A 23,178-nucleotide genomic window follows, 5' to 3' on the forward strand; every position below is an offset into this window, starting at 1 on the left:
GGTCACTTCAAGTACTCATATTATGCTGATTTTCAGGTTCATAATTGTATTTAGAGGTTATATCAGAATAGGTTTACATAGTTTAATTTTCAAAAAACACCATATTTTTGTTGTACTACACATTGCTGCAGCTCCTCTTTTCACCCAGTGCTCTCTGTTTTAGCTACAGAGTGAGGCCTCTCACTTCTCTTCCATCTTTTTTGTGATTTCACGCATTACTTAGGTCAACACCAAAAGACCAGTCAGAAGCAGAAATTTATAGAAGTTGACTACTAATAACTGTCAGCAGTTTTTTAGCATGGTAAGTCCCTTTGGGGTGGACTTTGGGCTTTTTCGCTTTGTAAACCTATTACATGCACAAAAGGATACGTAACACAATAAATGAAAGGGAAACCCAAAAGCATAATATGAGCACTTTAAGAACATCAAACACTGAAATAAATTGCACAAAGGCAAAATGTACGAAAAGCTTTAGGCACAAAATCATCAAAATTTGCCTAATTTTAAGGTGTGTCAGAGGTCAGAAGGTGGACTTTCTGTTGCTCTTTCGAAAAGGTTGAGTGAGGTTTTGCATCAAATATGCATGGGCTCATGTGGCAGGCTAACCGCCCCAGACAAAGAGTGCAGAGTGTACTGTTGTTGTGAAGGTCAACCATCTCTTACAGTATCTTTTATCTTTGACACACACAGTGGGTGTCCAGATGGCTCAGCCGACTAAGTAGCATGTATTTACTTGCAATGTCAGGAAGTGTGAATTCTGCTTATGACCTTGGTCACATTACATGACCTGTGAGATGTTAAATAAGTCAGTGGATTGACTGAAGCGCTAAGCCGAGCAGTCTAGGAGAGCTGATTACTGTCACTGATCGTAAAACAACTGGAGTGACTTAATGTTTCGAGACCATTACCACTTCAATCACGGCAAGACACCGCTTCTGTATGAGGATGCATTGATTCGCTTAAACCATCTTAACAAATTCCAACAGTCTTTATTTAGCTACTAATAAAAAACAACTTCCAGTATACTTTATTAAGTTTTTGTATTGGCCATCCATCAGGCTAATGATATCATTAAACTTTACTTAAAATTCCACTGCACCACATTGTCACTGCATGGCTCAGTTAATTGAAACACTTACTTTGAGGATTCAATGTGATGAACTTATTGGTCATTACCCTGCTGTCGGGCATTTACAATAATGCTCCACTTGTGGCAATCAGGACACAAAGTTTTATTCTAATCCTACAGTACACAATTTAATTCTTTACGTTATTACAACCTTTTATACTGCATCTGATAGCTTGAGGCAGACCGGCTTCTGTAGCCAAAGACTGCAGGGGGAGGACAGGCAGTCTCTTGTAATAGTACTCCAATGAATGAGGTTTGCCACTTTATCTGCCAGCAAAATATTCTACATTTCTTTTTCTTTTTTATTCTATTCTAGTCCATCAAGTCAACATTTTAATTTGCCCAAAACCTTATTACGTTTATGCCCGGATGTTAAACTAAAATGGTGAACATGGTAAACTAAAACTAAAATGGTACCATTGTCACTGGGAGTATGTCAGCATGCAGACTTTAGCATTTAGCTCAAAGCACCACTGAATCCCCTGCTGTACCACTAAATACATCTAGCATGGCTGTAGACTCTTACGCTGTTTTCCCATATGAACTCCAGACAATGTCCAAGAATCAGGTCCCTTTCACACGTAGCACACAACAGGAGATTGTCAGTGACAGATGCGTTCTCACTTACTGGAAATACTCTGTTGGGTTTAGACCATAGAATGTAAAAAAATAATGGATGAAGCTTCCAGGCCTGAGAAGTGAAGCCAATGTGGAAGTGCCATAAACCTGCATTCTATCCAATTTCCAGCAGGGGGCGATACCACTGGTTGCAAAAAGAAGCCAGCTTGTATAGAAGTATATAAGAAAATGACCCTACTTCTCACTTGATTTATTACCTCATTAAACATTTTCACGAGGTTATTGTCTCAATCACTAGTTTTAAGCCTTTTTCAATATGGCATGATGTTCATTGTATAAATTATGGTCCCATTTATTTTAAAATAGATGATAAAGCAGGGCATACTTTAGGGGCATGGCTACACACCGACCTGTCAATTAGACAGGTAGAGGTAGAGGCTTAGCAATGCATTTCCATGGCACTGTGCACATTAAAATAGCTGTGAACTTGATTTGGGTGTTGTCTGCATTTTTGTCTTAAACTTTGACCCCCTCACTGTGGGTTTTCACTTTATCAAAGCTTACTGGTACATTTTGGTCGCCAAAAAATGTCTTGTTCAGCATTCGGTAGCACCTTGCCAACCGAGGCGTTAGGCGTTTTTTGTACTGCCGTACATGCAGATAAATGGCTTTACCTGCAGGTAAAATTCGGCCGATGGGTGACGTCACTGCTGCTACGTCCACTATTTTTACAGTCTATGGTTTGGATGAGGGGTAGTGCTGGGTAGAGTGTGTAGCAGACAGGACATGACACAGATTACACTGCCTCACAAAAACACAAATCATTGTACATGTTTACACACACATGCACACAAGACCACCCCAAGGCAAAGAGCACAGTCAATTCAAGCTGTTATTCACATTAAGTGCTGTAGTGGATTCACTGCTGCTCCCCTTCTGAAGTCAAGTGATTCACCACGCTTGTGATTTAGCATCATTCCCCCAACCAATATCTCCTTCTTTCTTTGTTGGCCTGTCACAGTCAGCGAACAATGAGAGACGCCATTGATGGGACGCAGGGCATGACTGGTGGCTAGACAGATAGAGACCACCAGTCATGCAGCTAGTATTATATCTTACATTGCATTATTCCTGTGCCATTTTAAAATTTGACATGACACGTATTCAACATGGTGGCAGCGATGACGGGTGAAATGCAAAATGATTCAGCGTAAGCACACAGGCATTTATAAAGATTACAATCCTTTCGTCCTAAAAGCCATTAGTCTGTTTTTATTTCATTGTATAAACAAATGCTCATGTTCACAATTTTATTATAATCTGCCCTGTAATGGCATTAACTTACATGGGGCAGATTCAAGCTGGCTGTATGCAGCTGGTACGGCTGCAAAGCCCACACGTACAATGAGCACAGAAAAATTAGGTCATGGGCACTTAATATGGAGGTTACTTGATTCATATGAGATAGCAACAAAGAATACACTGAAATGCCATTATTAATATTGCCTTGCAGTCATATCCATAAAGAATGAATATATTTTAATCAGAGTGGTTCATTAAATGGGCCTCTGTATCAGAGTCATTAATGGAGCCCGTTTAAAATTACAGCTACCAGGGTGCCTTGTTATTGTCACAAAACATATAGTAAAGCATAGATCATGCAGCACTTGAAAGGTATAATAATATGCTTAGTAGTGATATTTCTTTTGTCCTGCACATAATACAATATGCTTTCATATGCAGCACAAGTGTTCAGCAGGTTGTATGACAGCACATTTAATGGTATTTTTCTGAAAAGCAAAGGCATGAAGTCAATGTAGAGGCATATGCATTCAGTTGCTTATTCATTCAGTACACCTAGCTAAAACTGATGCAGTCTAATACAACAGTCCTGCAATACATTCTGAATGAGTTCAGCAGGTAATGTATTCTGGAAAGTGTGGGAAAGAAAATATTTTACCCATGATATTAAGTGAATTATTCAGAAAACAAGAATGTGATTGTAGCACTTTGTGAGTGTTTGTGTGTATGTGTGTGTGTGCGTGTGTGTATATTCATAGAAAGAGGACGTTTGCTGTGTTACAGTTTTATCTCTTCATATGTAGCCACAGAGATCATACAACAGCTGCAATACAGGGTTTGCTTGTTTTAATTACTGCTTGTATGTTGTTTCACCTCTGAAAGGGTCATGACTTTCTAAATCTTTGAGTTTTAAGAGTTTAAGTAAAGTGATCATTACTGTGGATAGGGATGGACATTTTAAGTAATATCCATATGTGAGTACTTGTAAATTATTATAGAGTACTAAAAAAAAAAAAAACTTGCTAACTTACCATTAGATAAGTTGACTACCCATACAGCTACCGTAGCTAACGTTATGTGGCAAATTCAATCATTGTTGTGGGTCAGCTGCCTTTTGTTTGTAGCTCCCCTTTCTTTTTCTTTTTTTTTATAAATTTGCTTTGAATTTGCTGTTATCCAGCTTTAAGAGTAGGCTATGTATTATTTTATTTTAATATTTCCTCTATTATCTGTATTTGTTTGTTTATAAATGTTATACAATATTTCTGCGTGTCTGTCTGTGCTGTTTGTCTCCACCTTGAAGTGACAGGGGGCGTGTCTAAAGGAACTAGGTCAAGAGGCGTGGCCATTCATCCCTGCTCTGTTACCGGCACAGCTGATGCACATTCCATGATTCACACTTGCAGTATTTATACTCGGGCTATTCACCTCTTCAGCGCCAGATCGTTACATACTTCTACGTGGTAACTTGGCTCAGTATCCCTGCTCGTGTTTTCTAGCAACTCTTGTGATTCAGTAGTTATTCTGTCTAACTTCAGCTCCATCTGTGCAGATTCCGCTGGTTACCTGCTTCCTACCTGCCGTGCTCTGCAGTGCTTCCTGCCTCATGCCACTCAGACATACCCACCTGCTTCGCCTGGATTCTACTGTAGAACTCCTTCGGATCTGCCACTACCTGATTCCCTCGAGCTTCAGTCCATTCCCAGAAATTCCAAGCTCAGTCTCAATTGTTCATCTCTCTTGAGTATTTACGCCTATTAAAATACTTGAACTGTTTATCTGTGTCCTGAGTGGTATCTCTGTGTGCTGGGTCATATATACAGCCTTAACAATCAGAGTAACCCAGCGCTGTTATGTTTTGTGGTCAAAACAACCATACTAAAAATAACTATGAGCGTGTTTAACATTGTTGTAAGGTTATAACTTTACGCATTAACTTTGGTGACTACTTGAGTACTCATGCCCATCCCTAATGTGGAGAATGTTATTGTATGAATCATTTCCTTTCCTGTCACACAAGAATACCGAATACAGCAGGCATCAGTTTGCTAGTTATCCATTTTTAGAATTCAGTGTAAGGTTTGGCTGGTCTCTGTGGCAACGTTTATCCTCCAGTTATATGTCCAGCCTCTTACACTGTCACTGGTCATGGTGTGCTTACTACTTTCACAAATACAGGCTACATGAATAGCATGATCTCATTAACATCAGTTTTTATGCAGTGTATTCATGAATGTGTTCTTTTTACTACTCTGCTTTGTTTTCACAGTATTTAGGACATTGTTAAGTGAAAACATCAATTACAGTATGCACACTTAACTTCTACAGCCGCCACACAACAAACCACATTTGAGCCGTTTCATTTATCCAATATAACAAGTAACAGTCAAACATTGTTATTATCGCAACAAAAAATTGGAACCACATCATTATTAACGTGCATGTAAAGATAATGTGCTTGTTTATTTGTATGTGAGACTATGCACATACAATTATGTTTGGACTTGCATGCACACTGTGTACATGCTAGTATGGTCACTACACATACAGTAGAGACATTCCCAGTCTGTAAATACTTTTAAACCTTAAACGTACAGCTTTCATGTTCACTGCTTTATTTTTCATGTTTGTCTTATGTATTCTATAGACTATAAGAATGCAGTTGTCTTGATACACTACTGCACCAGTAATGTATCAAGACAACTGCATTCTTATCAAGACAAAGAATAAAAAGTTGATTGCTTCGTATTGAGATATTTATCCTTAATGCTCACATCTGTCGTGGGTGCTGTAAAAAGCTGGTGTAACATGATAAGTGTTCTAGTGCCAAGAGGGCTTATTCCTCCCTTCACAACTTCACAAATGCACCGACAAGTCGTCAATGACTCAGTAAGAGTGAGCAAGGAAGGTTAGCGTGAAGTGGTAAGCTACTGTGACGCAGCAAAAAAGGACAATATAATTAGCTGCACTCTCCTTAGATAAACCAAAGTTGCTTCCAGGCCATTCAATCAAGACCTGCTTATGATTTGACTGGCATAGATAACCTTGGTAATCTTCTGTGACTGGATACACACTGAGTGATGCAAGGCTAAGGTTACAAACTACGAGTTAATGGATAGTTGGATGGCTGTTAGGGTTACATTCATGGCTTGAGTCGTCACTAGATTTCTTTTTATGAAAACAAGTGATAGTATTTCCTTATACTATCATTTTACCTAAGAAGACATTTTAGGGCCACTTCAGAAAGCTTAATAATAAAGTCATATTCTGTCTGTTCAAAATGGAAATGAATGGTATGTTAAAGGCTGATTAGAGAGGAGTACATGCTCTCCTGTTCTACAACAGTGTATTTAAGAATACATTGTATGTATTCCCAAAGCTCAATGATAAAGAAGCTACATTTCAAGTAGAGCCAGACTAATATTAAAACAAATTAAATAATGTATTTGCTCATCACAGATATATTGTTGTCTGTGTATCTCAGCCAAAAGGTAACACGGTTTCAGAATAGATTAAAATATTTCAGGTAATTATTTGCAAGTTTCCTTGGTGAATGATGGTTAATACAACATATTGACTAACCAAAGGCCTCTGGTATCTTGGTTATAATCTGGGAAGTGTATCAATCAGTGAAGCCTATGATGCATCTTGTTTTACTTTACACAAATGTGCATCATCCTTTAATCTCATGGAATTGGTACTTTGTTAGTAAAAAAAAGTCACTGTGAAGAGAAGAAAAGGCAACAAAGCCTTGATTGACAGTGACAGAACTCAGTTGTGAGAGGAAACAAGCTCTTTGTAGTTACAGATCAAAGGCATAATATATAGATTTATTACGTATGTGTTTGTTTCTCCTGAGCTTTAGCACTCACCATTGCTCATTTGTTTTTCTGAACCTGGCAGTTTCCATGTCTGACTATTTATCTCCACCATCCTCACATTCCTCCTTTCCTGTTTTTCCTCTGACTCTGTGATACCCTTTATTAGTCACCTACAGGTCTGTGCTGCCGAGGACTCCAGTAATTACTCCAAAACAACTCATATCCAAAGCCATGGCAGGTTTATTTATATTTCAAAAACACAGGGCATATCAAAGTGCTTCACAAATGCAAAGAAGAATTCAAAAATCAAAATAGACTGTAAGAATGCAGATGGATAAATTAGCATACAAAGGATAAATAAAGAATAAAGCACAAGAAAAACATTATGAAAAATAAAGCAGTGAACATAAAAGCTGTACGTAAGATTTACAAGTATTTACAGACTGGGAAAGTCTCCCTGGTTCAAATGCTGAAACTACTGTATGTGTAGTGACCATACAAGCATGTACACAGTGTGCATGCATACATGCATGCAGCCAAACATAATTGCATGTGTATAGTCTCACATACAAATAAACAGGACATTATCTCGACATGCACGTTAATAATAATGTGGTTCCAATCAGAGGTGAAACAATAAATCACTCTCACGAGCTGCAAAAAACCCAAATAAAGACTCAGGTCTGAACAACAGTAACACAATCACGTGTCATCTATTAGTTAAGTCTTGATGTAACAGCAAACAGCAGAGTGCAATCAGAATCAGCACCATGTCAGGCAATTAGTGAGGGAAACCAAAATCCCTCTGTATTCTATTGCAGCTTGGTTCCTTTAGTCTTTCCAGTGTCATTCATTTGTGCCACACTGCGTTATTTCTCCTGTGGTGAGAGTCATATAAGTTAATATACAATTTGTGAGAGAAAATCTGCTTCTTTCTCATACTAAAGGCTATACACAATATGACTTTAGCTGTTCTTAACACAAATGAACACAACGTGATGGAATCTCTTTTTATTTGTTGGGCAGTGAAAGCCACCTTAGAGGTCCAGAAATGGCTGCCTACAAATTAGACTTCATCAACAGAAAACGCAATGAAATAAACACAGATGTGCCCAGAGAAAAAAATGGAAAAGATCATTAACTATCTGGCAGGTTCTGCTTTTGCTAAAGAGCTGCTGTGTCTTTATTATATTGCAGTACTTAATTAAGTTTCAACTTCTTAGATGTCCACTGAATGTTATAATTTATATATTTCTTGATATTTTAATATAGTGTGTATCAATATTTTTGGTGACACGTTCACACACGAACACACACACACACACACACACACACACACACACACACACACACACACACACACACACACACACACACACACACACACACACACACACACACACACACACACACACACACACACACACAAAGTGATAGAGAGAGATGAGATGAGAGTAGAGTAGATATTTCTTTGAGCAATGGAGAGCAGTAAGAGAGTCATAAACGTGTTAAAAAGCATTTTACCGATCACTGGGGGGATATGGGATTTAATGCTTATTGTTTGAAGAAGAACATGAGTAAAAATATAGCTACTCTTACAGGTGCACTACAATGGGTTTTTACTAATATTGTATTAACAGCACAGATCAATGTTACACTGTGCTCATTTTTTTTAAAAGGTTAGTTGATTCATATGAGATAGCAACATATGATTCTTTAAATATAGATACAGATAACATTAAAATTGGGGGCGCCGTGAGCGCTGAGCGAGCAGGTACGAGTAGTGAGTTGTCGTCTATGGAAAAAGATGGATAAGCAAAAAAGGGGGATAAAAATAGAAAAAGAAAGAGGGGAAAGGAGATGGCATGTCAAGGGATGCGATAGCAGTTAAATAAGTGGATGGTGAAAGGCAACAGGTAGGATTTAAAGTGTGACGTATGTGCTTGGAGCCTTGCAAATATTCATGTTAACAGACTAGTTAGCGTTTGCTAACACTGGGAATGTAGCAGCCAAATGGGGGTTTATGGCTAGCTTAGAATATACCGAGGTTGCTGAGCTGAAAACTAACTAACTAACTAACTGAAAATTACAAGGTAGCATGTACAATAAATAACAAGTATCTGGAAAACATAACTAATGCAATAACTCTGGTTTACCATGGAATAATGCATAGATTTGCTACCAAACTTGGAGGCTTGCAATATATTCATGTTAACAGACTGTTCTCAGACTAGCTAGTGTTTGCTAACGGTAGCAGCTAAAGTGGAGTTTACGGCTAGCTTAATGCAAACAAATGTTGCTGATAGCGACATTTAGATTTTGCTTAAACCCTATGGTACCAATCCCATGCATGACATATCTCAATTTTATTAAGGTAAAATAACAACTGGTAAATATAAGGTAGCATGCACAATAAATGACAAGAACCTGGAAAACATAACTTATGCAATAACTCGGGTTTACCATGGAATCATTAATATAATTTGTTTTACCATTAACTGTTCATGTTAGCTGTGCTGTCAGACATACAGGCTATAGTCACATCTGTTGGGTGACATGGAAGCTGTAATTACAGGGTCACATCTCTCTCTCTCTCTTTAAAGGTCTGTGCTAAGTGGCTCTCCATATTTGTACTTTTTTTAAATCCAAAATGTGAATGTAATTTCAACAGCAGAACAACCTTACTGCACAATAGTTGTCTTATCTGATGCCATCGCTAGGCTGATTTAAGAATTGAATTCAGGCTACTATATTTAATAGTGAATTAATTTCATTCAGATGTGAGGATGGTGGATCAGTAAAGACAGGGGAAGGCAAAAGGTAGGTCTAACATTAGGGTCGAAGTGTAGGGGGAGCCACTTGATACCAACAGATTCATTTCTTAATATTATTAATATGGAAAAACTAATATGGAAAATCTATTACATAATGTTTGTTTGACAATATGTCTTGAAGAAGTGGAGAAGAACACAGTCAAGGAGTGAATGAGGCAGACATGAGGTCGGCGATGGCATCAAGTAGAGATGAGACCAGTGATGACATCAGGTAGGAGTTCTATTAGTTAGACCACACAAATATATATATAAATATATATATATAAATTGTTGCTGCATACCCCTCTGACACTGGGTAGTTGCGCCTCTGGTGAGGAGAATGAGAAAGGTAACATAAACCATTAAAATGAATTCACTCAACGAGTACCAATCACCTTTAATCGACGAGTACCAATCACCTTTTCTAATTCAGAGAAAAGATCCTTCTTTACATTTTGATTTCTGCGCTAACTACTGTAATAAACTGTAATCAAGGGTAACAAAATGTCAGAAGCTAACAATGTGTAATTTGTCAGTCAGACATAATCTTCACCTGCATTGCACAGTAAACACAGATATAGCTTTATGATGCAGTATTCACAGACAGTATCTAAGTAATCTCAACACAATGTGTGTGTGTGTGTGTGTGTCTGTGTGTGTGTGTGTGTGTGTGTGTGTGCGCAAGTGAAAGAGAGAGGGAGAGATGATTACCAAGGCACTGTGAGTAGATTTAACAAGTAAACTGAACACACAGGTGGGCCTCCACTCTGCTTGTTCTTGTGTCCTTTAATTTCATTTTCCCACTTGGTTCTCTAGTGGGGGGCCTTGCATCTCAATGAGGCTCTGTCCAGCTGGGAAGTGGTCTCACTACTAATAAAGAACAATTCTCTCATGCTGTTAGGAAACTGGCAGGAGAGGAGAGGGGCGCCAGTAGCAAACATTATCAGGGAGTGTGTGTGCGGTGGTTTAAATAAGAAGTGTTGGTGTTTCCAAATTAAGACTACACTGAGGAATACATACATACAGAATAATATTCACACAGACATCCTATTTATAGTGCACAGTAAATCAAGATAATGATAAAATTTTTCCATGTTACGATACATTATACAGTTCTTGTTGAGTTAAATGTTTGGACCTCTAATTTTAGTTGTAACTTAAAGGAATAATTCGATATTTTGGAAAATAAACATATTTGCTTTCTTGTCAAAAGTAAGATGTGAGGATTGATACCAATATTTGTATACTAAATATAAAGTTACAGACAGGAGATGATTAGCTTAGCTTAAACAGTCCCTCCAGGATTTCGCAATGGCGCCAATTCACGCAAATTCAACCAATCACCGTGAATTTGGTGCAACTCGCAATTTTGACCAATCACCGCAACTTTTCCGCAAATTTGACCAATAACACATACGTTGCCAAATTCATTTCCTTGTTTCTGACATGAAGACGAGACGTGTGACTCGAACATCTTACGTTTACCAACAAAACGTACAGCGAAAGACCGTGCAAAACATTTCAGACCGTCCTGCCAACCTGTATACATTTTAACATCAATGTACGTTGTAGATTTTTAACTCTAAAGTCGCTGAAGCTGCTGCCATTTCAATCCTGTCGGCTCTCTGCAGCGGGCGGGGCTGCTGCTCCGTTCCCCCCCCGCGACTGACGCACGCGCACACACAAACACACACGGTGGATGCAGGAAAAACCGGAAATGAGATGACACAATTACCTAAATTGAGGACAGCTACGCTCGTTATTGTAAGTGCAATGATAAGTTAAAGTCCAATAAGTACTTTATCAAACCGTATGAATGTGTCCCAGGACAGTATAGGAAATTAACTAAAAATGTAAAGATCAACAAGCCACTGACACATGTTCAAATTTGATTCATTCAATAAATTATTATTTTTTGTCTTAAATCCACCAGCCATGTTCATATTATAACAACATTTGCAGCATCTTGAGCTTTTTTGGGAAGGTTACTAGGAAAACTCAGCCCAGAGTAGTTTTATTCTCCTGCAACATCATTGCAACAATTATCAACATTTTTTACAAAAGCTCCCGTGAAATCAGGCATTTTGGGCCGCAACAATCTCAAAAAAGGCCACGAAATCCTGGAGGGACTGCTTAAATACTAGAAGCAGTGGAAACTGAAACCACAGGGTTATGTGCTGGACTGTTTCTTGGCTAGGGAGTCTCTTGATATCTTGTTATTTATACCATAAGAATGTGGCAATAGTACACAAAAAAAAACACGTACAGAGCTTCTAGCAGCTGAGGTAAACATGCCCAGATGAACACACATCTTGCACATACTGTACAGACTCGCACATCTTAACTGAAACCAAAAACAGATCTGGATCGCCATGGAGGAAATGAGCCAAGCGAGGCAGAGCGTGGAAGATGAGGGACGAACTGTGGCAGGCCTACCTAGACTGTAGGTAATTAATGGAAACACTGGAACAGTCATGGAAAATGAGAACCATGCAAGTTTTCCTTTTGTATGAGGCAGCAAAACAGAAGTAGCTTGACGTGTGACTATTGTGCATTCGCACATCGCAATGTCGATCTTCAAACGACGTATCATGGAGGAATAGCTTTTATCTACCATCCAACTCTCCACATTCTCTGCTGTGGGCCTGAAAGGGACCTTTTCTCTCTGCCAGGTTCCTAGGTCTACACTCCCACCTTTATGATTGAGCAGCTGACAGCTTGACCTCCTCTCACCGAGACATCTTTTGACTGCGGCCATTTTCTCACCATGTTTGGCAATGGGCCTTTGCCTGCCATAGACAGGGGGCTAGTTGCTGAGGCTATCATTCATAGCACAGAGGAGGAACGGATTAAGGCCACTGAGAAAGAGCAGGAGAGAGAGGGGTCTGCATCTTAATGCAGGGCTGAGTGTGGAACAGCCTCGTTATGAGGTGGCTCGGTGGAGAGGGACGAAGATGCAGCGGCTGGGTGGGTTGGCAGTTGGCTGCTGGTGGGAGCTGGGGGACAGGATTAGGGTGAGGAAAAAAAGGTACATGCTGAAGAAATTTGAGAAAAAATATAAGAAGTACAAAAAAATTGCCAAGGCTGTACACATTACAGTATTTCATGTTATTTTAATTCAACCACTGCTACTGTACGTTGATAACAGACTTTTTCACCAAGAAATAATTATTTTGTTCCAATACCATTAATGGCATTAAAATTTCACATCCAATCTCATTGTACTCTCACAGTGGTGTGACTTGTTGTCAGAGTTGGAACACATACTGTCATCAGGGATAAAAGAAATCCCTGATGTTTAAGACAAGGCAAGGGGTAAACTCAAGTCCGGCGGGTCGCCAGGCTTGCGATATGCAGCAGAAGTTTAATATGAGCGGAGAACACATTTTAAATGTCAATATCACTGTCGATCATGATCATTTAAAGCTTTTGTGTGTAACTTTTTGATATTAATAAATGTCATTTACATTCAAGCCATTGCCAAATGAGTTTCTACAAAGCTAATTAAGACTATCAGCTCCACACAACTCTCTCTGTATTTCTAAGTAGGGCTATGTTCACAATATTGTGGCGTCTGTGACATCAATATGCCTGAATAGATGCATTTGGAAAAAAAGTCTCTTGTCAACATCTTGTTTACTTCAAAGGACTTCTGCATTACAATCAGACACACGGCTTGCACGCACACGCGTGCACGCACAAACACACACACACACACACACGCAAACAAACAAACATAAACCTAACATGGATCCATCATACTGTAACAGCATTTCACACTCCATTGGCCTCCTTCAGTCATGGCTGTTTGCTTTCACACTCTGTTAGGTTACAGTTAGAATCACCTCAAAGAAAACAGATCTTCTTTCAGCCAAAGCAGCTGAAAAACAAAAGTTCTTTTGATGATCATTTTACTGACAAAGGCTAAATAATTGCTGTAGCACACAGGAATTTAATCCAGGTGCCGACGTACCAAAAACATGTTGTATTCTTCTGGGTATTTGGTCTGCTGATCGCTTTAAGCTATCTGATGGATGGCACTTGTTTAGACAAATAGTGTAACCACCTGACAAACACATCTTAATCCTTTTTCCATTTGCTGAGTCTGGATGTAAGCTTCCCTCGAGGCATTACAGTGCCAAGAAGAGGGACGTTAGCATATGTCTGTTGACTGACTGACCGAGCAATCCCAACTCTAACTTTCTTTTCTTCTTTAGAACTTTAAGTTCATCAAACACAAAATCAAGACACACACACATGCTTTGCACTGTAGCTGGCATTGAAATGAAAACCTGAGAATCATTTTAATTTCTCCCAGGTGTACAACATTTGTTGACCTTAGGTGGGTGTTTTGCATAACTTTATATGGTCATTAGCAGATCTTTGGAAAAGTGCAAATTATCCTTGGGGTTCCACAGAGTTTGAGCTTTGCAGAATAAAAAATGTGTAGAGCCACAGTGTGAAGAATCTCCTTAGAGGATGCCTATTTGAATGCATGACATGCATTTCAAATAGGCCGCAGATAAACATTTGACAAATCAGTATGCAAACTTTGTACAAAGAGTATCTTTTACCATGTCTGATCAGGATCCTCATATGGTATTTTCATGTACTGATTAGCATTAATCTTTCTTTTCAAACAAAATATTATCTTCACCTAACTTTAAGTATTTTACTTGCCTAAATGTTACCATAATTTGTATGCACAAACACCACAGGAGTAATCAATAGAAAAACCCTGCCAGTGAACGTTTATATTACCAATAATCCACAATTTTGCAGAATACTTTTGTTTGACAAATGGGTTGTAATTCCTCCCTAAATCCTTGACATGTAGGTACACAAAACAGATTATTTTTGCAGTGTTAATGAGCGTCACACCAACTATAGTGGCATGTCATGTTGTTTGCAGAATTACAACAGCCTCTGTGGTAAGGCTCCCCTTGCCAGCCTGAACTTCTGCCAACCCTAGTATCCCAGCGCAGCACAGCTAGCATGGCTATTAGCTGAGGGCATGTGAAAAGAGGGTTTGGCACCCATTCCTAAGCCAGCCACCTTCGGGGAAGTAAGATGTGAGGTTTAATTAGAGTGGATGGTTTTGTGATTTGAAGTTGGGTTTCATAGAGGAGGCTTTAATTGATGTCAAAAGTGTCTTACTTCATGTCAGCTATACCCACACTGCTTTGATTTCAAGCTGGAAAAGTGGGAGGTTTGAGGTGGGAGGGGTTCACCTCTTTCTAATTCATTCGTTTTAAGTAAAGATATAATCAGCTAGTTTGTGTATAGGATAGGGCTGCAGGATTATGACAAAAATGATAATAATGATTATATCAATCATAATTATATCACGATTATTAATTGATTTTAGGGACAAAATTATTGTATTGCACTTTCACATGTAAATAAACAGAGCACTGATTTCACTTCACCATGTTGTGCTACATTCCTGCTAATGTACAAATCTTCACATCAAGACTTAAAATAAGATTTAAAATTAAAAGGTGCAGTAGGTAAGACTTATAAAACTAACTTTCTGTCATATCTGCTGAAACTGCCCCTATGTTCCAGTAGAACTACATGAAGCAGGTAATTTAAAGAAAAACTCTGGCTCCTCTGGCACCACCTACAGCCTGTAATGGGATTTGCAAAAATCCACAGCTCCCTGTTCAGATCCACCAATCAGGGCCAGGGGGGTGTCTAACTGCGTGTCAATCACTGCTCATGCACACGCATTCATTCTCCCTTGTGGGGGGAGGGGCTTAGGAGACTGTTTTGGACTTTAGTGGAAGGGGGGAGGGACTGAGAAGTATTCATGCAATGACAAATAAAGATTTGATTTGCTTTGATTTGAAGTTGTCGATGTTCAAATCTTTTGGCTAAGTCCTGGATCTTTGCAATCCTACCTACGGCACCTTTAAAACAACAGAGCACTGCTTTACTTTTCATATTGTGCTACATACCTGCTATTAACAAATCTTCATCTAAACAAGAATTTAAACAACAGAGGCCTGTACTACGAAGCAGGATTTGGCGTTAGCGAGCTAACTTCAGGTTCAACCCAGGATTTTCTGTATCACGAAGGTGGATTAGTTGTTATCGGGTTAAATCGCCGTGGTAACTCATGCTGAACACCTAACCTGGTCGGGAGCAGGTTAAGTTGGAGATCAGATATCAACCGGTGTAAAAGCAGAGAGAGAGAGAGAGAGAGAGAGAGAGAGAGGAAGAAACAGAGAGGTGTGCGCTCATAAAAGTTAAAACATTTAGAGACCGACAACATCGTTAACATTCCTTGATGGGTATTTTTATGAAATATATATATTTTAATGGGAGGGGTTTACATATCGGCTATTTGTCGGCTTCTTCAGCTGTGTGTCGCCAATGCGCACATCGGCTTGAATTATGTTTTTATAGGTTTTATTTGCTCTCACGATCGCTTACCACTGCCAGGGTTGCAACTGCAATAATAGGCTAATGACAGTTTATGGAAAGCACAAGTGTAATTATGGTCAGATCTTGGTCCTGCTTTCCTCCTGTTTTAGGAAGCAGCGACTGTATTGCGTTTTCCCTGTAAAACCGAGTCTGTGTTCTTTATATTTATCTAGAATTAGAATTTGCTCTTCTTATGTAAAATATGCGGCTCTGGTAGATGTTTGTGATTGATCCTGCTGTGCAAACACCACCTCTTTTATGTGAACGCGCGCCGCTGGATTGGGAAACCCTGAGTTGACTGAACTAGTTGTTAACCACCGTCGTGATACAGGATATGCGGGACCGCAGTTGTTAGGTTAGGTGAAGCCGGATAACTGAAAGAGATCCAGGACATGTTGATCTTGCTTCTTAGTACAGGCCTCTGGTCACTGCTGAAGGGGTTGCTGCTGCGCAAAACACTGAGGAGTGGCTTGTCAATAAATGAGAATAGCTGATCCACCTTAAAAGGTCTGCCCACCTTAAGTGAGCCTGTGCTGAAGTTGTCGCTAACTTTGGGGCTAAACCACCAATCCCCTTCACTTTAATCAGCAGACAGCAAGCAAGACACAAGAACTTGAGAAGTTGGAGCATTTATTCACCACCAAATAGCCTAAATTGTACAAACTCTGCACTGCTCCGCACGGCCTATGCACTAGAAGTACACTACTTGTATAACACATTTGATTTTAAAAACATCTTAAAAATTCTTTTTAAAAAGAAATCCCTAATGTTTAAGACTGACAAGGGGTCAACTTAGGCCCGGCGGGCCGCCCGGTCACCAGGCTTGCAATACACTGGCAGAAACCCTGGCTTGATTTGATATGCAGCAGAAGTTTTATATGAGCAGAGAACACATTTTAAATGTCAGTATCGCTGTCGATCATGATCATTCAAAGCTTTAGTGCGTAACCTTTTGATATTAATAAATGTCCGTGTGCGATCACGTAAGGCTTGTATCATGTGGACGCGCCGACAGTTTTGTTGTCATTACTTAGAATTCCTCATGGGGGCGACAGAAACTGCGCACTATAGCTTTAATTGTGGGAAGCTAAAATCATTATTGCGATTAATATTCAATTAATTGTGCAGGCCTAGCTTAAGACAGATGAAATGTGAAAGCCTGACAGGTTAGAGCAAGTGAGAGACAAACGTAAGCAAAACTAGGAGAAAGAACTGCAGCAGTAACACTGACTTGATCCGGGTTTTTTTGTTACACACCACTTTGTGACTGTTGGTGTTACTTTGAGTAATCAGCAGATGGGTGCGAATTGTGTCATGACTTAATTTGATTGACAAACATTCCTTTCATTCCTTTCATTCAGTTCCATTATGCTTCATTGCAATCACTGCAGTTTCCTAAAAAAATGAGTGATAGGGACTTTGCTTAGCATAATCCAGTTTTCTTACATTATTGTTGTTGATTGCCTTGCATCTCAACTAGCTTTTAAAAAGGAAAGATAGCTTGTTGTCCAATATCCTATTTTTGGCAAACAAAGAGCAAAAAGGGGGGGTTGCTTAATATTTTCACTGTGTGAATTATTCTGTTTTGACATCGCTGCTTATGCCTGCCAACTGCTATGGAAGGTAAATAAACAAATGTGATGTTTTTTTTGTTGCTCTTATAGCAAAACAGGCACAGGCTCTTCATCCAAAACAACCTATAACAATATTGTAATAGATAGATAGATAGATAGATAGGATAGATAGATAGATACATAGCCTGTATTATTAAACTCATGGTCTAAATAGATGCAAGGCTGTGATCTATTTCTAAAACAGCTTTATAAAAAACAAGTAGAAAAAGCACATAGAGATATGAAAGATTTGGTTTCTTCTGCAGACTCGGTTTCTAACTGTGGGGAATGACGACATCCTATTTCTCTAGTGAGGCTGTTTAAATATAGACTTCTGCAACTTTATCTGTTTCTGCAGCTTCAGAGTCGGTTGATACGTGATCATAGACTTTCTTTTATGTTTCCATCCTTGAACTTCAGCACCAGTGGAATCAACTTGTCATCTTTAACCTTTTCTATAAGACGCCAACATGATAACTCATATTTACTGCAGTACCATTAAAGCATCCACTTAAATATTAATTATGACTGAGCCCACACACTCCAAAAACTCACAACACCATGGCGTACTTTCTGCAGAAACACAAGAGGGGAAAGATCTTTTTCTCATTTCCCCATATTGCCTTCATCACTTCATTGATGCAATTTGGTGTAATCTAGCCCTCTGACTGTGCAGTGGAATACACACCTCTGACTCTGCAGATATTTAATACAGGACTGCTCTATACATTATAAATGGCCCTCTGCAATATACCATCCTTCTAAAATGAAGCCACTGCGCAAATAGAGAAAATAGAAATGACCTGCCCTTGGAAACCCTCTGAGGTTTGGAAGTTCTATTCTGGTTCTTTTTTATTTTTGTCCATAAAATATGTCACATGAAACGCAGGCATTCGTAATGTACCTAAACAAACTGATAACCTTCTATGGTCAAAGAGCGAGGACATCACGTACAGTAGACTACAACTCAAGAAGAAGTGCAGAATGTCAACACACAAACCAAAAAAATAAACACGAAGAATCAAATTGTGACACAAGATGATGCATATAAGAGGTAAGTGCAAAGATCACTGATTTTATCAAATAATATCCAACATGGCTGCGGGCTGGTGTGCTTCTTTTTGTGTGTGCACATGTGCGCGTGTGTGCAAGTGCGACAGAGACAAGCAGAGAGGGCAGAGTGCCGCTGAGAGTGATGAGATGCGATGAGACACAGTTTGAGTGCATACTAGCAGGAGGGAGAGAGAGGTAGTGTGTGTGAAAGTGGATGAGAGAGCGAGAGAGCAAGAGAGGGAAGGTGGACATAAATGGCTGTGAGTTAGCATAGCCTGCTATATTTTGTCTGTATTTTTTTTTGCAGCTGAAGCAAATTGAGGGCACTAACACAGCAGTTAGGCTGCTTTTCAGGTCACTCAAAAAGCTGTGCTGAAAGGGTAGCTAGGCCTAAATTCATTGTTAATTTGATGCAATGAAAGACTCTGCAACCTACTAAAGGATCCAAGCATGTTGTAATACATCAAGTGATTACAACTTGTCTCATGTCATCTATACAGTGGAGCCACACTGGAGTTGATTTGATTAAACTGTTGGGAAAAATACTATTGATTTATCTTGATTAGTATCCCTTGCTAAGCACAGCTGGATCTGGATCAGTTAATGGTGTTGCATCCTTTAAAGTGCCAAATAGAGACAGACAGATTCTTCCTCATATTCATAATAGTAATCCCTATGTTTATCACAGTTTATTTGTAAAAAACAAACACAAATCTTCTCTATCCTTTGATCTGGCCCTGCTCATTCATGCTGTGGAAAAGGGAGTGACTGCTTAGTGGACAGAGCTGGACTCATTTGAGTTCGTGGATTAACTGACCTTGTAAATATGGGACTGGGAGTCTGAGCTAAATCATCATCTCTGGAAGCAGGCTAAATGATAGGATGCCATTTTTTTCTAATTAGTCGCAGTAAACTAATCTTCCACTAAATATAATGTTTTTAATCCTCCATAAAACACATGGCACCTCTAGTCTGTCACAGTTCTCAGTTCAACAAAAGATTAAAGAAACACCTACTGGATTCATTCCTTTCAAGTGTGTCTGTGCTGGGGTGTTTTTACCCAATAAAATGATGCCTCGTTCTGTTCAACAGTGAACAATGAAGACATAACAAGTCGCCTGTTTCCTCTGGGCCACCTGACATTATGGCATTCTATCGGAAAATTTAGGAAGTTATATAATACATATAGTGTCTAGTGAGACCATGAGCAAAAATGATACATGGTAAACTCAAGACACCGTATCACCTCTGGATGTGCCAATAGTAATGTGAGGTTTTGTTATTGTGGCACAAACTCATATTTTACGACTTTCTTTATATACACACACACACACACACACACACACACACACACACACACACACACACACACACACACACACACACACACACACACACACACACACGAAGGGAACTAACCCCCAGTCTGTGATAAACATCCTATTAAGCCAATCTGACAAGTCACAATGTCAACGGCCAATTAGACTACAAACCTCCATTACGCATTTATTTTACTGTCAAAATAATATTGGTGAGAAATCCGCGGAGGATGAGCTTCATCATTTCACTCACACATCACATCACACAGACAGATCGCCCACTGTTGTGTTGTTTCACCACATATACACACCTGGAAACCCGACGTCCTGTGAGCCAGTGACATGTTTTAAGAAATAGCCTGCATGTCTTTTAAACCCGCAAAGGCGCAGTGTAAATACTGACTCCAAAACAGCGTTTAAAATCAGTAGCCTATGAGTCACCTTCCCACCCACTTTGCACGAAATGTTCACTCCTGTCAAACATTTTTGACTTAATATGTAAAACACACAAAGGTACATTCAGTGGGCGATACGTAGGCTGCTAGACACAAACATCAACCAGCAATTCAACAGTTTTGGTCTCCGTGGAGCCGTTTTACCTTCGGATGAGAGCGCCTTTTGGAAATTGAAGAAGACGACTTGGCAGATTTATCCGTGTTTTGTCCGTAACTTCCCGAGCAGAGCATCTGTTTTTGAAGAAGCGTTGATGAAGAAGAAGAAGAAGAAGAAGAAGAAGAAGAAGAAGAAGAAGAAAAAAGAAGAAGAAGAAGAAGAAGAAGAAGAAGAAGAAGAAGACAAGCGTTGAAAACCGGTGCTTGTCATTTGACGCCTTATTTGTCCAGTGAGTTTGTGTATCTCCGACGAGGAGAAAAGCAAGAGCCTCGGTTCACAGCAGTCTCCATTACCGAGCTTTATTTTCACCTCAACGTGACGATGGACAAACGGAGAGGCAGACAGATAGAGAGGAGGACTGCCTCCGTCTGTCAGGCGAGCCGGGAGGATACTGAGATGCTGCTGAGAGAGAGAGAGAGAGAGAGAGAGAGAGAGAGAGAGAGAGAGAGAGAGAGAGAGAGAGAAGAGAGAGATGGCAAATCACAAATGAAAGGCTTCAGTGTATTTAGGCTACTAGTCATTCATTTGGAGTTATTTGTATTGTTCATTTAAATGACTTTACTAATGTTATTTCTGTGTTAATATTTGTACTTTACATCACAGCTAACCATGACAGTAAACATCTGCATTAAAATGGTTATTGATGGTTAGCAATTTAGTATTGCACTCCGATAAAATTGGGGGACTCACAAAAGACAGATTTAAACTTAAATTTTACGCGATATAGCACAGGCCAAGTAACACTTTTATAGTCCCTATGCATCAAGCTCCAAACACACTAGAGCCTGCATTTCCCATAAAGCAATTAAATAGCATTACAGTATCTCGGTAGACCCTCCCTATAGGGTAAATTACCTTATATTTTAGATTCCACACCCAAACTCCACAGTTTGTAACACATCATTTTTTTGCCTCCAAGCTCAAGCCATGATTGCACTAGGGACATCAGGGTTAGTTTTTCTCATAAGGTTATTTTCACATAGCAATGACGTGCCCCTTTACTGTAATTTTGGCCCAAGTTGTATTATTACTATGAATCTGCACATGAAATGCATTACCACTCTACAATAATGATAATGCGTCTTGTGGCAAAAATAAATGCAGACTTGAACTTCACTGTGATGGATTACACAACATCAGCTTGTTTAATAAAGTAGCCTTACCGAGCACAAATGAATGGAAACCAATGGCTGTCTGGAAGTGTAGGGAACAAAAAAAGTTTAGGAAGTAAAACAAAAAACAAAAACAAAATGGTAATCTCTGAAAGAGAGAAGAGTATCTAGTCAATTCTAGCTCACTTTCAACATCATGGGTGCATTGGTTAGGTAGCATTAAGCCTATTTCCTGTAAAGCCAATCAGACATATACAGTATGAAGTGAAGTGAACTGAGAGAGGGAGAAAAACACATGTATTCTGTCCAATTTTCTTCCTGCAAGATATGTTGATTTTTGTCTCACATTAAGGGAAACGGGCAACCATACTGAATACAAAACACTGTAGATTTGCCCATCTGTTCTTATCAGACTGATCTTTCTGTACAGGGAATGTAATTAATTTTGTCACCCTCTGCTTTACCACGTTATGGAGTCTGTATGTTATGCCAATAAAGCACAGACTGAGAACTGAGAGAGAGTACAGAGAGATATGAAATGGATTCAGGACCATGGACAGCTCACTGTGTATCCTAACTAGGCCAAACACTTTGCTCTTGTTCTTGCTGCCACCTCTTTTATCATGTCAATCTAAATTCAGCTTGGAACAGGCTAAAGATATGCTGTAATTAGTGAAAAAACACTATTACATCCACAAACTAATGACACAGAACACACACTAACCATACACCATTGTCTATAGACTGAAAAAGACAGGAAGGCATATGTGGTGGTGAGACATCAAACACGGTTTAGTCAAGTTAATGCAGCAGGAAGACCACAGGTTTGTTGCTTTATTATAGGCCTGCTTCCACCTGTCACATTTGATTGCTCTCGTCCATGGGAGGTGAAGGCCAGGGAGAAAATAGAAGTATTTCTTAAAAGGTTGACATTTACCTTGATGTACTACAAAGCTGGGCACACAAGGAGGGTTCTTTCTCTCACACACATTCACACACACTGGAAGTAAGAATAACCCATTCATAATTCCTATTAGCACTGCGATTGCAAAATACTTCTGTGAATGTTCTTTGTATTTTTGGCCAAAAATGGTGATTTGACAGTTGCTTAAACGTCAATTTACAAGTACAATGCTTTGAATTTCTCTTTGCAGTTTTAACTTATCTCAGATGTAATAATCTCCATTTAGCTCTGCAGTAAAAAAAATAAAAAATAAAATCATTAGTGGGTTAGAAGGCTGCTATTGCGGTAGTGCAATGTGGATCTATTCCAAAGCACTGCTCTCTCTCAATCAATCAATTTCGGCAGACTACAGTAACCACTTTTCTCCAAAGCAGAGCAAGTTGTTGCTCATTGATCACACTGCCATCAGACCTCCCTTCAAGTACTTTGAGG

At 39.3% G+C, this 23,178-nt stretch overlaps 1 protein-coding gene and 1 long non-coding RNA gene across 5 annotated transcripts in view; one reads left to right on the forward strand and one right to left on the reverse strand.

The window, feature by feature from the left end:
• dlgap4b (discs, large (Drosophila) homolog-associated protein 4b) overlaps window positions 1-21,049 on the reverse strand; it is a 125,134-nt gene extending 104,085 nt beyond the window's left edge. For all 4 annotated transcript variants that reach the window (XM_039797805.1, XM_039797803.1, XM_039797804.1 and 1 more), the window contains exon 1: window positions 20,658-21,049. The gene's annotated coding sequence lies outside the window, so the exon portion shown is untranslated. The remainder of the gene's footprint in view (window positions 1-20,657) is intronic.
• On the forward strand, window positions 4,379-4,786 carry LOC120557465. The gene is made up of 2 exons (XR_005638970.1): window positions 4,379-4,473; window positions 4,563-4,786. It is a non-coding gene; the product is annotated as an uncharacterized LOC120557465 (long non-coding RNA).
• Window positions 21,050-23,178: the final 2,129 nt, after the last annotated feature.

This window comes from Perca fluviatilis, chromosome 4, assembly GCF_010015445.1.
Source record: "Perca fluviatilis chromosome 4, GENO_Pfluv_1.0, whole genome shotgun sequence".
Classification (NCBI taxonomy): domain Eukaryota; kingdom Metazoa; phylum Chordata; class Actinopteri; order Perciformes; family Percidae; genus Perca; species Perca fluviatilis.